The following is a 17,152-nucleotide window of genomic DNA, read 5'->3' on the forward strand; positions in this document are numbered from 1 at the left end:
GGGGATGAAGAGGGATAAATTGGGGGTTTGGAATTTGTAGATACTAACTAATATATATAAAATAGATGAATAATAAGTTTTTACTGTATAGCACAGAGAACTATATTCAATACCTTATAATGACCTATAATGAAAAAGAATAGAAAAAGGAATATACATATATATATATATATAAAGCATGCTGTACATGAAAAATTAACACAACATTGTAAATGACTATACTTATAGATCAGTAAAAATGTAAAAAATTTAAAAAATATTGACAACATTGAAAAATTGCATAGGCACAATACTAATACTCAACTTTAGAAACTTAATTCTCATTTGTAGACATAAGGGAACTAAGATCTCCTTATTTCTATCACACAGAGTAATCAACTGCTCTGTGTTAATTTTTTATACATTTACTTCCTGTGGTAAGTCAAAAGCTCTTTGAGGGCTGAAATAATGACTCATTCATCTTTATCCTAAACACAGTAGTAGAAAAAAAAGATAGTCAATCTCACTTTATTGTCAACTTGTATTTTTGTCTCTATCATACAAATGAGCTGAATTATTTCTAAGTTAATAGCTTTCTTCTTAAAAAAAGCCTGAAATAATACATCATAAATTCTCAAATTTAAACTCACTAACATTAATATTAAATTACCTGCTGGAATTAGCAGCACAATTACTTTATTTTTCTTAAAGTAATTTTATGGTTGACATCATTTTTGAAAGTCCATGACAGTTGTTTTATAAAAAGTTTATATAGTTAGCTACTTTAGCTTATAATTTCATACATTTGCTTTTAAAATTCTAGAGCATCTGGGAACATCCACATAGTTACATAAATTGACCTAAATATTTTCCTTCCCTTCTATATTATTGTAATTATTTGCAATTACATACTGAGCATGATTGCTTTAGAGGTCCTGATTGCTTTGTTTAAAAGAAGGCAGCAAATTTAAGTTGTTTAACAATGTTAATATCTGTCATCATGATATATTTAACTTTTGGATATTTGAGGTTCCTATGATTCATTTATTCACAGTTTATAATAAGAAACTTACTGGCTTATTTGACTATGTGTGGTGGTAAAATATCTTAAAGAATTAATCAATGATACCTGCCACTTTTTTACTGATCTTGATATTAAGTGCCTAGTGTCTCCTAGTTGGAGACATCTATTGATATAAAGTTGTTTAGGGTTATTATTGAGGAAATGCACAGAGAAAAGAAATCAACATTTAGCTTTCATTTGATTATTTGCTTTTAGAATATATTTTATTAAGAAGGTAAATTAGATGTATTATATCATATATTGGAAACTTCATAATAATCTCATATATATATACACACACACATATATATATATATACACACACACACACACACATACACACACACATATACACACACATACATATATACTCTTTGAGGAAATAGTGTTTAAACTGAGACACATGGATAAAAAGGAATTAGTCATATCAAGAACTGGCACAAGATTGTTCCAACAGAGGAACTAGTAAGTACGACACATCTGTGGTGAGAAACGGCTACTTGTGGGACACTCTACAAGGCCCTGACCTAGAAAAGCCTGTAGTAGACAGGAAACGCTAGCCTCTGAACTCATGGAGCTGCAGTCTAGTGACTGTGACAGACATTAGACAATTCATTGTACGGTCAAGGTAACCAAATGCTGTGAGAGCTCATATTGCTCAGTAGCACCTGATGCAGGCTGAGGAAGGTGATCAACAAGTAATGAGGAACATCAGCTATGACTTCTAAAGCTGAAGAGCTCTGCACGTGCGTGTTCATGAATTCCAAACATTTTAAGCCAATTATCAGCAGCAAAATTTTATCTGAAGTGATGTGAACCATTTACAGCCTTTATTCATCCCACTTACTGTGAATATTTATACATATTATTGGAAAAAGTTACCATTTTGAATATGTATGTAGATTCAGACTCTGCTGGGTGTGTTAAATAAATTCTAAACGCTACTAGATTCAAAATAAACACATATAACTTTGAGGTTTTTAGATAGTAAGATGTAAAGTTGTATTTTCAGGTTTTCCTGAAATAGCCAGCTAATGATACACTAAGAGCCAGTTAATGACATCAGGAAGAAAAATGTTGCATATAAAAAACAATGCAAGAATGGTCAAAACAATCATGAAAAAGAACATTAAAGTTGATGGACTCACTCCTTCCCATTTCAAGATCACTACAAAGATGCAAGATAATGTGGTATTAGCATAGGATAGAAATACAGATCAAGAGAAATGACTGAGCATCCAGGAACACACCATTCCATTTATAGTCAATTGCTTTTTGACAAGGATTCTAAGACAATTAAATGAGGGGAAAAAAAACCCAAAAAATGACTTTTTAACAAATGACCTCAGAACAACGGGATATCAATATGCAAAGGAAAAAAGCTGATCCTCCCCTTACACCATATATGGAAACTACAATGGATGATAGGCCTACATATAAGAGCAAAAGCTATAAAACTCTTAGAAGAAAACATAAGAGTGAATATCTGTGATATTTATTAGATAAGCTTTCTTAGATGATACCAAAAGCAACAAAAGAAAAAAGGATAAATTAAACTTCATCAAACTAAAAATTTTCGTGTTTTCTGAAGCACCATCAAGGAAGTGAAAAGACTGTGCACACCATGATGGTTTTAAACTCATCTAAATGTGCCCAAATCTAAAAAAAAAAAAAAAAAAAAAGTTAAAAGACAACCTAAAAATAGTACTATTTGCAAAACATATCTGATGAGGAACTTGGATCCAGAATACAAAAAGAACTCTTACAATTCAATAATAAAAATATAAACAGTTTAATTTTTAAAGAGTGGGCAAAGTATCTAAGTAGACATTTCTCCATAGAGGGCATATGAATGACCAGTAAGCACATGAAAAATGTTCAACATAACTATCTATTAGAGGAATGCAAATCAAAACCACAATCAGGTAATAATTCATACCGACCAGAAGGACCGTAAGCAAAGACTAAAATAACAAAAAAAATTGGCAAAAATGTGGAAAGATTAGAAACCCTGTTTATTGCTTGTGGGAATGTAAAATAACACAGCCACTTTGGAAAACAATTTGGTGGGTCCTCAAAGAGTTATGCATAGAACTACCATATGACCTACAAATTTCACTCCTATGTATATAACAAAAGAATTGGAAATATATTCCAGCTATACTAATCATTATTTTAAATGTGTACTGAGTAAACAGATCAATTAAAAGACAAAAATTGTCAGAGTAGATAAAAAAGAATCAAGACCTAACCGCGTGTGTCCACAAGAAACTCAGTTTAAACAGAGCCTCAACATAAGTTAAAAGCAAAAGGATGGGAGAAGATAATACATGCTAACACTAATCCAAATAAGGTTGGAGTAGCTATGTTGATTTCAGACAAAGCAGAACAAGGGGACAATTATCAGGGAGAAAGAAGCTATTAAATAAACACAAAGGAATCAATTCTTCAACAAGACATAATGATCCTAACTGTATATCCATCTAAAAACAGTGTCAAAATACATGAAGAAATAACTGATAAACAGAAAGGAGAAACAGATAAATCTAATAGCTGGAGAATTCAACATATTTGCTAGTGCTTCTCAAAATCATTAAAGTCATCAAAAACAAGGCAAGTCTGAGAAACTTTCATAAACAAAAGTTGCCTTCTTACGATTAACTGTAATGTGATAGACAGGGTGGGATCCTGGAACACAAAAGAGACACTAGGTAAAAACCAAGAAAATTACATTAAGTGTGGGCTTTAACTAATAACAATTTATCAATATTGGTTCATTAGTTGAGACAATTGTACCATACTAATGTAAGATGTAAGCACTAGGGGAAACTGCACATGTGAAGTCTATACAATTGTCACAACTTTTCTGCAAATCAAAAATTCTCCCAAAACAGTTTATTAAAAACTAAACAGGGTAGAAATAAAAATGTAGATATCTCTAACTTTGAAAATGGAAAAAAAAGGAGATCAGAGTTAAAGAGTTCAAACATTCTTACATTATTAAGAAGGATGCTAGCGGTAGAAATGATAATTAAATATGCATTGTTAAATGAAGTATGCTACATTAACGTTCATACTAATTTGTTTTTCTACAAAAGGGGGAGAAGATATATTGCTAAATAAAGCAATCTCAGCAGTTGTCTTCTCAACCCAGCTGTTCTTGGTTTCTCCCAGCCATCTCTAGAGATCTGAGAGCACTGCCCTTCATTGCCAGCCTAAGCTCTCTTTTTATGGGAAGACATCATCCCCATTGTTACTCCCCATAATAAAGAAGCAGTGGTGAATATTTGGGAATGAAATGCCTAGAAACTGCAATTTCAGTACCAAAGCTCTCAATAAATTGGTTTCTTCTAGACATCTCCTGCTCTGATAATCAGTTTGTGACAGAGAACATATTTTGCAGGGCTTCTAACTTCTGTGGCAGTCCTCTTTCATTCTTTCATTCCCATGCTAATATAACTTTTCATTTTCAATCATATCTCCCCTGATTTTCATTGTTCAACTGGATTTCATACAGTTTCTGTTTCACCAAGAGCCACACTTATTATTTTCAAGCACTATTCTCTGCCTCTCTATCTCTTTCTCTTTCCCCCTATTTCCTCTCCTTCTCTATCTACCTAGATACTTATCTTCTATCCATAAGCTAGTGACAATTTTCCTTTGATTTGGGGGTATTTGTTATCGAGGGGGCTGGTTTGCATCTATCATTTTGAAGCAGCCATCCTGTCCACAAAATTATCCACGTTTTAGTCATTCTCTGAGTAGCGCCTCTGGTGCTTCTGCCTTATGGGCATTTATCTTAAATCAATATTTTTATAAGATGCTTTTACAGCTCAAGTTGCATGAACTTTAAAAGACAGGAAAATGGGAATTGGCAATTGGACAATGTTACATAGAAATGAGCATTAGTAGTTCTCACTAAGTGACCCTGATCACATCACAATTTTGTTTCAGGACCTTTGATCATTTAACAGTAAATTACTTTAATAATGGATTCGGTTGGTCATAAGCACAAAAAGTATCATTATTAAGCTATTTAAAATATCTAAAAAATAGAAACGATATACAAATATTATATTTTCCTTTTATTTTCATTAAACAAGTGAATTCACATTATTTTTATGAGACTGCATCAGTAGCTGGGAATGCAAGTATTTATTTCTCTAAGTGTCTCTTTTTTCCTTCCCCATATACTAGGAAAAACTCACCATATAAAAGACTATGTGATACCATTATAAAATGATGATACAATTATTTCTTATTTGCCATGATACTTCTTCCCTTAGAATAATCCACAGCCCCTATATGTGCCTATTTTTATAATATTCTGATCCAAATCAATTCAAATTGCCTGACTATGTTACTAGTCTCCAAGATGTATAAACTTCTTAATGATTACAAATGGATAAAAACAATATTAATTTTTAATACTCACCTTTCTTCAGTTTGAATATTACTGTCATTTCAGTTTTCACACCTGAAGGCATGCTATAATAAATGATTAAATAAAAATATAAATATTTAGTATTACATTATAATGCATAAAAATACGTAAGACTAGGTGTGAAAGTTCATGTAAGATCATATATCTAAAATAACCCAGGTTTAATAAGCATATTCCTTGAAGCCATAAGATAATTAATTCAAGGAAAAATTTGATTACTAGATTAAATTTGCAAGATTTCTATGTAAAGCCACAGATAATCCTAACAACAAATCACAAATATACAACAAAGTCACTGATTATATATCCACATCTGTTTCAATAGCAGTATATTCTCAGAAAAAGCTATGTTAACATGTCAAGGAGGTGTTGATTATCAACACGAAAGCATCATCTCTACAGCAAGAAGAAAACCTAGCACAATGCCCTCTAAATATTGAGTTGGCCAACTTACATCTTCGCTTTAAACTTTCATCCAGACTTTTCAATCCCTACTATCCTAATTCAAAAGTTGATTTTTTAATTATTTTTTATCTGACCATCCTGATTTATTTCTTAAACTTTGAACTCTTACTCTATAATGTTTCTTTAACCTTTTTCTGAAAGTTAGTATCTGAAAAACAGATACTACAGTCAAAACTACGTTCCAAATTGTGTTAGATTCTTCATCAGAAGCATGTCAGGGTGGCTCACTGCTGAAAGCAGCAGTTTGCCAATCAGGCCGCATTATAAAATCACCTCAGGAGCTTAAAGGCAAACAATACTGTCTTAGCTCAATCTCAGAAATTTTTTTGGCCTGAGGCAGAGCCCATGTAAAGTGTTTTCTAAATCTCTCTAATGAGGGGACAGGGTTGAGAATGACTGAATTGAAGGCTGAAGTCCAAAATCCTTAGAAATGTAATGTTCTTCCTATTTTTATAGTTTAGTTCCACTTTATCTACTTCCCACACTCTCAGTCACAACATGCTGCTCACAATCCCTGAGTCTAGTCTTACGTTTCTCTGGACTAATTATTCTCTCCCATTCCTTCACGAATAACTCAAATCCTTGTAACTTTTAAAGGACCATTTTAAAATTTACCCTGATGAAACACAACTTAATCACTTTTATCTGCTTCTTTTAAAAATCATTTATTATTAATTTTACCTAGCTGTTTGTGTTTATGTATTTCCCAGTTGATTGCAGATGCTATTGTGACCAGCATAACAACTTGAGTTGTTCAGTGAAGTTCTGTCAGTATTTTATTTTATTTTATAATATTGGTTGGGCTTAGCACAAACCTATCAGTATTACAGAAGTCAGGTTAGGTCTGGGTTTTCTTAATTTCTCAATATATTGCCTTCTCAGTATATATATATATATTATATAAGCAACAAATGTACTATTATTTATTTAAGATTTGATTTGTATTGATTCATGTTTTTATTTAAGTACATTTATTTTAAAAGAAACTTTGTAATCTTGCTATAAATACAAAACTAATATTTCTGGCTATAAATATAAGCACAACAAGAAGTGTTATTCAATTAGATCCGATCTGATATCACAGTTTTCATCTTTTTGAAAGGAAAGCATCGAGTTTTATAAAACTGCTTTTGAACCTGGTCATTTCTCCTTGACAAATCAGAAAAACTGAGAGATTAAAAAGGAGGTCATTATTTGTAACTCTTTAAGATGTGATTTATATATAATTTTATTTACTGCTTTATCAGTGTGCTACCTAAAATCCTTTTATGTATCAAGAAGGCTCTTACATGTTTTTATATATTAACATTAAAAATGTTCAACTAACTCAAATACACAAACACACACATACAGTATAAATTTTTCACATGAAATCATTCCAGAAATGACTATATTTTGAATATCCATGTTTCTATACAACAACTGCCTTTTCAAAAGGAAAACTCAAGACTCCCTTTAGTGATTCTGGATTGCATGCTCAATTTTTCACCTATTTATATCCCACCAAATCTGTGACTCATGTTTCCAGTGGGAAGACAAGGGAGTAAAATTTTACAAATGTGTTAGACTGAAATATATTTTACTTTTGTAAAAGTGTTCTCTGGGCACCTACAGATTTAAGGAAAGGCTTTTTTAGAGGAAGCCATTTGTCTACAATTTTATAGGTCTATATAAAAAATCAACTTAGTTTTTAAGTAGCCAGCATACTTGATATATTAACTTAGCTCTGAAGAGTTAATTGGAAGCAGTTGAGACAGTCCTAAAAATTTCAAATTTTAAATGTTAAAAGAGTTGAAGACAGTTATTTGTGAAGATATCTCAAAAGATAATTTAAAATACATTATAAAATGTTAAAGGAAAGGTTAGCCAATGCTATAGCTAAAATTTCTAAGATATAAATATTTTGGTTCTTTTTTGACATTTATTTTTATTAGTGGACTAATTATGGCAAAAAGTCCCTTTAATTGTTTCCTCCCTTGGTATAAATAGTATTTTCTATTGGCTTCTTAGGAAAATGTATCATGTAACCTAGGCATCTAGATACATTTTAAAAGCCCAATGAGTCCTTCCACAAATAGAGAAATACCCTTGTGTTATTATTGTCTGCTTCAGAAATTGGAAATTAAAAATGGAAGTATTCATCTCTGAGTACAGAACTATAAAGTCAGTACTAAATGGGTCAAAATAATGTTATGAAATACTTTAAAAGAGATATAAAGAATCTTTGGCCCTGTGACTTCAGGGCAAGTTGTTTAAAATTATTACTATGTGTAAATAAAGAATTTGAGATTAAAATCAAGTGTTTGAATGCAATGAAAAAATCCCCAAGAGATTATGAAAGGAATCTAAGAGACAGACCTTGGTGACATTTTCTAGGCTTCACTGGGTGGTGGAAAGAGCTCCAACTCAAGAATAGGAATATTAGTCGAATGTGGCAAGCATATCCCTAACATAAAGACAACTGCTACAGGCTATTTTAGCTTCTTCAATTTAACGATTAAGATCTTAATTCAATTACAGTCCCTGATTTCTTCCCCACATTTCCAAACTAAACTGTAATTGAAATATAGCTAATTGGTAGGCTATTGTATGTATTCCTACAGGAAGGTAGTTTTTTATAGCCTGCCATATACTTGCAAATTTAAGGCAATGAATATTCAAGTGGCTTCAAATTCAGCATAACATTTTTTACTAATTGATAGTTTTTATTAGGTTAAAAATAATAGTTAAGGACTTATCCAAGACCACACTATACTCTCTCTCTCTGTATCTAGGACACTTAAATATGGCAATATCCTAAAGGCTTTCTGAGTGAATACCAATATTAATAGTGGGGAGATGGATTAATAAATACTATTTAGGATAAAAGTAAAACAAGAAATTGAGTGATGAAAATTCAGGAAGTGAAAACAAATTCGGCATGGGAATACTTATTACAATGATATCCCAGGGTCGGATAATTGAAGGGACAAGGCTGCCCAGGGTATACTCATGCAAGGATTTAGTAATAAAGGATATGGAACCGCAGGAAAAAGAAAGCACAAGCAATAGTAGAGTCGTCCAGAGATTTCCAAACAGCTCCCCAAAGTCCCTTCTCCATCGCACAGGTTATACTTTAGTTTTGGATCATGAACCACCAAAGTGTGTGCAATATTTCTCAGTTCTAGAGGAGCCCATATGGGAGTTTACTGAGGGGTCATTTTTAACCATTTTTTATTGAAATATAGTTGACTTACAAAATTATATTAGTTTCACATGTAACATAGTAATTCAGTATTTTTATAGAATACAAAGTTATCATAAAATATTGACTATATTGACCATACAAAGTTATTATAAAATGTTGACATATTCCATGCACTGTGCATTACATCCCTGTAACTTATTTATTTTATACCTAGTAGTTTCTGCCTTTTAATCTCCCTTCAACTATTTTTCCCCTCCCACCACCTCTCTCCCCACTGGTAACAACTAGTTTGTTCTCTGTATCTGTGAATCTATTTCTGTTTCATAATATTTGTTCATTTCTTCTGTTTTTGAGCTTCCAAATATAAGTGAAAACATACAGTATAGGTCTTTATATGTCTGACTCACTAAGCATGATACCCTCCATGACCTATCTAAGTTGTCAAATGACAAAATTCCATTCCATGGGGGTATGTGCGTGTGTGTACCACATCTTCTTTATCCATTAATCTGTTGATGGACCCATAGTTGTTTTCACCTCTTGGCTGTTAAAAATAATGCTGATACGAACATAGGGGTGTATACATTTTTTCAAACTGATGTTTTTGTTTTCTTTGGAAAAATACTCAGAAGTGGAATTGCTGGACCTTATGTCAATTCTATTTTTAATATTTTGTGGAAGCTCCATACTGTTTTCCTTAGTGGCTGCACCAATTAACATTCCCATCAATAGTGGGTGAGGGTTCCCTTTTCTACTGAGTGGTTTTTATACTCCATATGTCACTTGGCTAAAGCAAGGCTTTCTATCTGTTAAACCAGGAATAAACTATCAACATTTACTTCTCTAAACAATAGAGACAAGTTAGTACCATGTGCTCCAAGGAGACTTTTGAATTTTAAACAGCACATTATCAATCACTAGCTAGCAGAGCTCATTCTTTTCTTGGCCAATGATCAGTACCAGACTTCCAGGCTTCCCTGAGATAAGCATGAAGCTGCCCCAGTCCAACTGTAAAATACCTCTATCCTTGCAATCTCATCAAAGACTGAATGATGTGAACCTGCAAGAACTATTTAAACCTCAGCCTCAGCGTGCAAATTATTTTGTGGGCCCTATGGTCCCTATCGTGATCATTCTGAAAGCACCTAAAGAAATATAAGCTCAGCCTTGCATTGAGGTACAATACAACATACCCAAGTAGTGTTTATCTCAAAATTCAAAGGAGGCTTAGTCTATAAAACACTGACTGGTAACCACAGTAAATTATCAATAAATAATAGTTACAAACTAACACAAACCACTCCAAAACTCCTCAGACTAATAATGGTTACAAATCAACACTATATTAAACAGTGCACTTCATACCTTGACCATGGATAAATGTTGTGGTAGTATTTTAGCAAACCAGTTCAGGCCAGTTCTAGGTCTACTGAACTTAACCTTTACAGCATACAATCCATGAGGTAAAGGGCTTAATAATTAAGTAAAATAAAGGATAAATAAATTAAGCAAAAATAATGACTATTCATACCAAATATCTGCCATTTCTGAGGCCCTGTAAGAAGAATTTTGCATTAATCTCCCTTTTAATCTTGTAGCAACACTGTATAACTTCTCCCTGCTTTTCCTTCCAACTTTGTTGAAGTTTAATTTATATACAATGAAATTTTCAACAATTTTGAATGTACAGTGTGATGAGTTCTGGAAATTGCATATTGTCATGTAACAACTTACAACTGAAATTCAGAGCATTTTCTTCACCATGGAGAGTTCCCTAGCAATCTCCCAAGTCCCCAGCATAAACAAAAGTTGATTTCCTTTATGTCATTAAATCTTTATCTTTTTTAGAATTTTAGGCAAACACTTTCACAGAGAATGTAGTGTTTTATGCCTGGCTTTTTTCATTAAGTATAATGTTTTGAGATTCATCCATGTTATTGCATTTATCAGAAGTTCATTCTGTTTTACTGCTGAGCAGTATTCATTTTATAGAAGTAACTAAGTTTATTTACCAGTTGATGGACATTTGGGTCATTTTCAGCTTCAGGCTATTATGTATAAACTTTTTAGTAAAAGTGTTTGCATGGACATGTTTTCCTTTCTTTGGGGTAAATACTTAGGAGTGGAAATGTTGGGTTGTATGTATGGGTAGTTGAAAGTTTAACTCCATAAGAAAATGCTATTGCAACTACGTGGATGGATCTAGGTGGTATCATGCTAAGTAAAATAAGTCAGAGAAAGACAAATACCATGTGATCTCACTTATATGCGAAATCTGAAAAACGAAACAAGCAAACAATACAAAATGAAAACAAATCCATAGATATAGAGAACAAATGGGTGGTTGCCAGAGGGGAGGGGGGTTGGGAGAGGGGTGAAATGGGTGTAGGGGATTAAGAAATAATTAATCTTCAGTTATAAAATTAATAAGCCACAGTGATGTAATATACAGCATAAAGAATATGCTCAATAATATTTTAATAACTTTGTATTGGGACAGATGGTTATTAGACTTATCACAGTGATTATTTAAAAGTGTATGCAAATGTCAAATCACTATGTAGGACATCTGAAACTAACACAATATTGTATGCCAACTATATTTCAATTAAAAAAAAGGGAAAAAGAGAAAGTGCTACATTATTTTAAAAGTGAACGTATCATTTTGCATTCCTACCAGAAAGGTATGAAATTTCCTGTTCCACATGTGCACCAGTACTTGTATTACCATTCTTTTTATCATTAGCCGTTCAGGTGAGTTTGTAGTGCTACCCTAATTATAAACAGGAACAACTTTCCAAGAGAGAAAAGATCCTAGAAAGATAATTTATTTAGACTATCTTTCACATTGACATTATAACACTGAGCCAATTTTTTACTTATTACTATCCCTACAAATGTTCTGGACTAAAATGAATAAAATTACCTGTACTAATTAAGACTCTCAAATTAAGTAATGAAAGTGAAGCTTTAATTTAAATCTTGGACTTTGAAACAACCTATAAAAATAGGAAATTTGATGTGAATGAGTTAAAGCTCCACAGTATCTCCTTTGTGTGTGTTTCTCTGTGTGTGATTGTGCCTGTCTGTGTGTGTGTGAGAGAGAGAGAGTGAATACTCCTATTATTGTTGTTTTAGCAATACTTCCGAGAGATACCATAGTCTAAGTAATGGCTAAACATGAAGAAAATGAATTAAGCCTGATTACCACTGGCTTGCCTAAAACATTGGTTGAACATGAACATCAAAACAGTATTGGGTAATTCCCTATGAATTTTTTTATTATTTGAGAAATACATTCCAATATAACCAACTGATAGGACCTATCTATTAAAAACTGAAAATATGCCATTCAGACTCTTAATTTAAGAGGATCACCTAGTTTGGAGGTTAGATTGATGTTTCAAAAATTAAATACCATGATTGGTAAATAGAAAAAAAACCAGAATGTTTCATAAAATATTCTACCAGTGTTTCTACATGCACAAAACTTCAGCACACCAGAGTACAAAACATCTTCCCTACTTCTCATGTTATGGTCTCATTTTCAAATGCATTAACTTCATGTGGATTTATAGCAAAAGGTATTGTCAATCTTTCATTTTTTGGTGAGGAGAAGTGGGTACAAAGTGCCCACTTACTCAACCAACTATCCTAATAAACTATAAGCAGACTCAACTTGTACTAAGTACAAAAGTCAATCAGTTTCTATGAAAATTTTTAATCTGAAATATATTGAACTTAAAGTTGTTTCTAAATAATTTCAATTTTATATTATCACTGATTATCATCTCCTTTATTTAGCACTTTGCATTCCACAAAATTAATTTAATTTGTTTGATATTTGGAGAACCCTCTCTTTAAATCTCACTTTGAGGTTTTAGGGATCACTATTAAAGAAGTCTCTTTATGAAAATATTTATTAAAGCATATTTTGGGAAAAGTCTTAGTTACATTGTGAAACAAAGCATGTACATTTTAAAATTAGAAAGTGAAAACAATTTTATTCAGCAATATACTAAAGGCCTGTCAAGTTGCCCTCCAACAGTTATAGGTATCATTTATTTAAATTGAGACTATGACAATAACACTTGAGGTGGCAAATTTCTATTCCATATTTATTAATCTGGCAGTGTAGATTATCCAGAACCAGGTGACAACTTGCAAAGAAACCCAAGGTTCTTTTAAAAAGTTAAATTATATGTTTAAAAGCCCATAAGCAAGAGTTGCACATTTGAAAATGTTTACCTGATTTTATATACTACAATATAATAAAAACAGTGATTTAGAAAGGGAAAGAAAATATTACTTAGAGGCAAAAGTGACACTTGAGAAACTGAAAAATAATTTTCATTCTGGTTTCTCCACAGAAAATAGATATTGGGACTATATGTCTAGGATATTCAGTGTAAGGAATAGCCAGTGTAAGCAAAACTATTTTCAAGATAAATATTGAAATGTTACATTTAGTAATACTGTCGGGTAACATTTTTTCTAGAGTAATCATGCTATATTTTCCAATGCTTAGATAAAGTATAATTGCAATATAAATCAAAAGAAATTATTATTTTTTTTAAGAATAAAAAAGTTTAGTCATTTTCCTACTCACCTGGCAATTGGTTAGTCAGGCATCTGGGTAGAAGGTTGTAATTAGCATACATTTGTGTTGTGAGTTTGGAAAAAACTTCAAAGAGATTTTGAAACACTGGGAATACATGCTGGGAAATACTCTTATGGAGAATGCACTGTGTCCATGGAAAGTCATGGACCATGATTTACTGGGGTAGGTGAGCCAACACACCTAATCAATAAATACAAGTTTTAAATAAAACAGATTTCTTCCCAATGTGTAATTATGTCAACTAATGTATTCTGTCTTGCCTTATTTCATCATATATTTGCAATTTTCTTTCCTTATGCTAGCTTTCATTTTGTGGCATTTAGGGTGTATTTGCAAAATTGGTACATTTTAAAAAACGTTAATCCACTTAATCTTCACAGCTCTACAAGGTAGATATTTTTATTATGTCTATTTTAAATATGTAGAAGCTGAGGTACAAGGATAGGTAACTAGACCAAAGTGGTACAGTGGGAAAATGACTGGGTTACGATTTAAACACAAGCAGTTGCCCCCAGAGGTGGTACACTTTACCTGAAAGTATACTAACTCTATTCCCACCATCTTAAAAACTCTACCCTTATTGTCAAGAGAGACTACCCCCAAATAAACAAACCAATTAAATATATATATATATTTAGAAATTTAGACTGCATCTTATAAACATCTTTTAATCTCTCCGCCATAATCTTAATTTTCATTAGAGATTAGTAGAAAAGCAATTGTTTTCAGTACTCTTAATTTTTTTATTGTTTTTTGTTTGTTTTTTCTTTGGCTTGAACATGTCAGTAGACAGGGAAACAATGAAACTCTCTTACTTAAATGGTAGTACGGTTTAGGAATCCAGATACATGAGACTACTGCCCAAGACCATCCTCTATTCTTTCCAAAGGTTCCCAGTGGATTAGAGATCCACTTGAAAGAATGGCAAGGGGAGAAAAGACACATTTTGGGTTGTTGAGCTTTGAGTTTAACATCCCAGGTGAGAAATCTGGTAAAAAATAGACTGAAGCATAACAAAAATGGGACGTATATCTGCTTCCCATGCTCACAAAATTTTACAGTTCTTCAGAAATCCACAGAGGGTGGTGGGGCATCTGATCACGTGAGAGGAGGAAGCAGAAGAACATTGCACCCAGCTGTTGATGTCACGATACCATGTACACATACACACCCTATGCGGAGAAAGCTGATGGCTACTCTGAAGCTTTATTAAGTTACACAGTCTTATATGGCAAAGAAAAATGACAAGGGAAATGGTTAACAGGCAGTGTCTGACTCAAGGTCAGAAGACCCTTTGTGTTTTGGTAAATCATGTTTGTGTTGGCATCAGCGAGCCTTACAACTTATCAGGGCGGAACGTATGAGAAACGGCTGCTTCACAACATTCTTCTTGGACTCAAGCGACTGTGCCTGTCTTAGGTTACCCCCCTCTGGGGATCTTACCCATCATTGGCTAACCAGCCTTCTCACTTCTGAGTCTGCAGCTTTTTATAACTTGTTTACCTTTCCGGCCCAAGGCTCGTTCCTTTTTCCCACAGTTGGGGGCCTACATCAGCCCTTTTCGGGGAAATGTTTGCAAACATTTTATATTCAGTGTCCTGGAATATGATCGATTGGATTCGTTACCCTAAATGCCTGCAGGAAACAAAGTAAAACAAAACAACCACTTCTCTCCCAGTCTTTGCAGCATGGATCTGAATTGGCTAGCTCCACCGCCTAAGCCAGGCCACCTACAACTCTGCATCAGGGTTCACTACCTGTGAGCTCAGAGCCCAGAGATGCACCAACTTCACTGATACGAAGTTTTGGGTTAATTTCCAGAGTTCTCAAAAAGTTAATTCTACCAGTCTTTGCTATCTTATTTCTGTTTCAGTGGAAGAACCAATTTTTTGAGCTCCCGCCTGGCCATTTTCTGTGCTATCAGTCTGTGGCCTATATATATTTCTTACAGCTGTCTTTAGTGCCTAGGACACATGAGGTAGGTTGGTTTGTTTTTGCTCCAAAAATGAATTCATTTATCCATTTATATAGCTGTTGAATGAATAATCAAAAGAAAAGATATTATACATGTACTTACCTCCAAAATATAATTATAAATATATATATTTTTGTTATTTAATTGAGTTAAAAATATATTTTCAAATTTTCACTGAGTACACTGTGTTCTAAATTCATTTGAATTACTTATGTTCAAAATACCACCCTGACATACAATTCAGTGTATTATTTTCAGTTTGTTCATGAAGTGCTCTTTTAAATTTTGGTTTAATTTCAATTTAATAAATTACTTTTTCTTCCAATCAATGAAAGTCTTTGGGAGAGATCCATTTCTTTGTATTTCTCAACTTGTAGCGGTCCCCTGCATTTCTTGGCTTCTGGCCCCTTCTTCACATCACTACAGCTTCTTGCTTGTGTTGTCCCACCTCCTACTGTCTCCTTTTACCTTCTTGTCTCCCTCTTATAATAAACTTCATTTAGGGCACATCCAGACAATAAAGGCTGATCTCTCTATCTCAAAATTCTTAACATGATTACATTTGCAAAGTCTTTTTTTACTATGTAAAGTAACATTCACAGGTTCTGGAGATTAGGATATGGATATCTTTCAGAACCATTATTCAGCATACCACAGAAATGATTATAAAGAAAACAAAACCAAGAAAACAAGCAGCATCAATAACAACATAAAATTACTTTTATATTCTATAAAAATAATTATAAACTACACTAGAAGTTTATGGTGTTAGAAATTTTGCATTTAGGTTTGGATTCTCTTGGTTTCTACATTAAAATATTTCATCATTACAATTACTTTCATAAACTCTCTGGATCAAAGCAGATGCCTGCATTTCTCTTCTGCATTTTAATACTATGTGATTATACTGTGACAGAATTATTAGCACCAGAAAAATTGAATGGCCCCAATTCAGTAGAATCAGCCAGTTAATTATGGTAAAATAATTTATGGGCATTTCAGGCTAATTTATCACAGGAAAACATGTTAAAAGGCCTTAGGCAGATCCATTTAGTAAATGTAGCCTGTGGCTAGGAGAAGTGGAGTTCAAAGTTGGTTAATATGAGCCACTGAGTTTTCTGTTGACATGAACTTGTAGATGAAATTGTTATTCTCGGTAACTTCACTATCTTAAATTACTTTCAGGTGTATGTTGCTGAGTTCTTGCTTTTTTCCCTCCCCTCCCCCCTTTATCTTCCAGCTAGAATGTAAGCTCTATTTGAGCAGAACACTTGTCTGTCTTCTTCACTACTTTATCAGTGCCTGGCTGATACTAGGTTTCAATAAATAATCAATAATTAATGCTTTCATTTGATTTTTGTTAACTGTCAGTCAGTTTGTTTCGAGTTGTCACAAATCTGCATATGAAAAGCTTATAA

The 17,152-nt window shown here is 32.9% G+C and overlaps 1 long non-coding RNA gene across 9 annotated transcripts in view; it reads right to left on the reverse strand.

Annotated features, from left to right (window-relative positions):
- The window catches only part of LOC116280595 (uncharacterized), a 559,775-nt gene that overhangs the window by 330,802 nt on the left and 211,821 nt on the right, over positions 1-17,152 (reverse strand). For all 9 annotated transcript variants that reach the window (XR_012072737.1, XR_012072734.1, XR_012072735.1 and 6 more), the window contains one exon: positions 5,478-5,530. This is a non-coding gene — a long non-coding RNA (uncharacterized lncRNA). The remainder of the gene's footprint in view (positions 1-5,477; positions 5,531-17,152) is intronic.

The sequence above is a fragment of the Vicugna pacos genome, chromosome 5 (genome assembly GCF_048564905.1).
Source record: "Vicugna pacos chromosome 5, VicPac4, whole genome shotgun sequence".
Classification (NCBI taxonomy): domain Eukaryota; kingdom Metazoa; phylum Chordata; class Mammalia; order Artiodactyla; family Camelidae; genus Vicugna; species Vicugna pacos.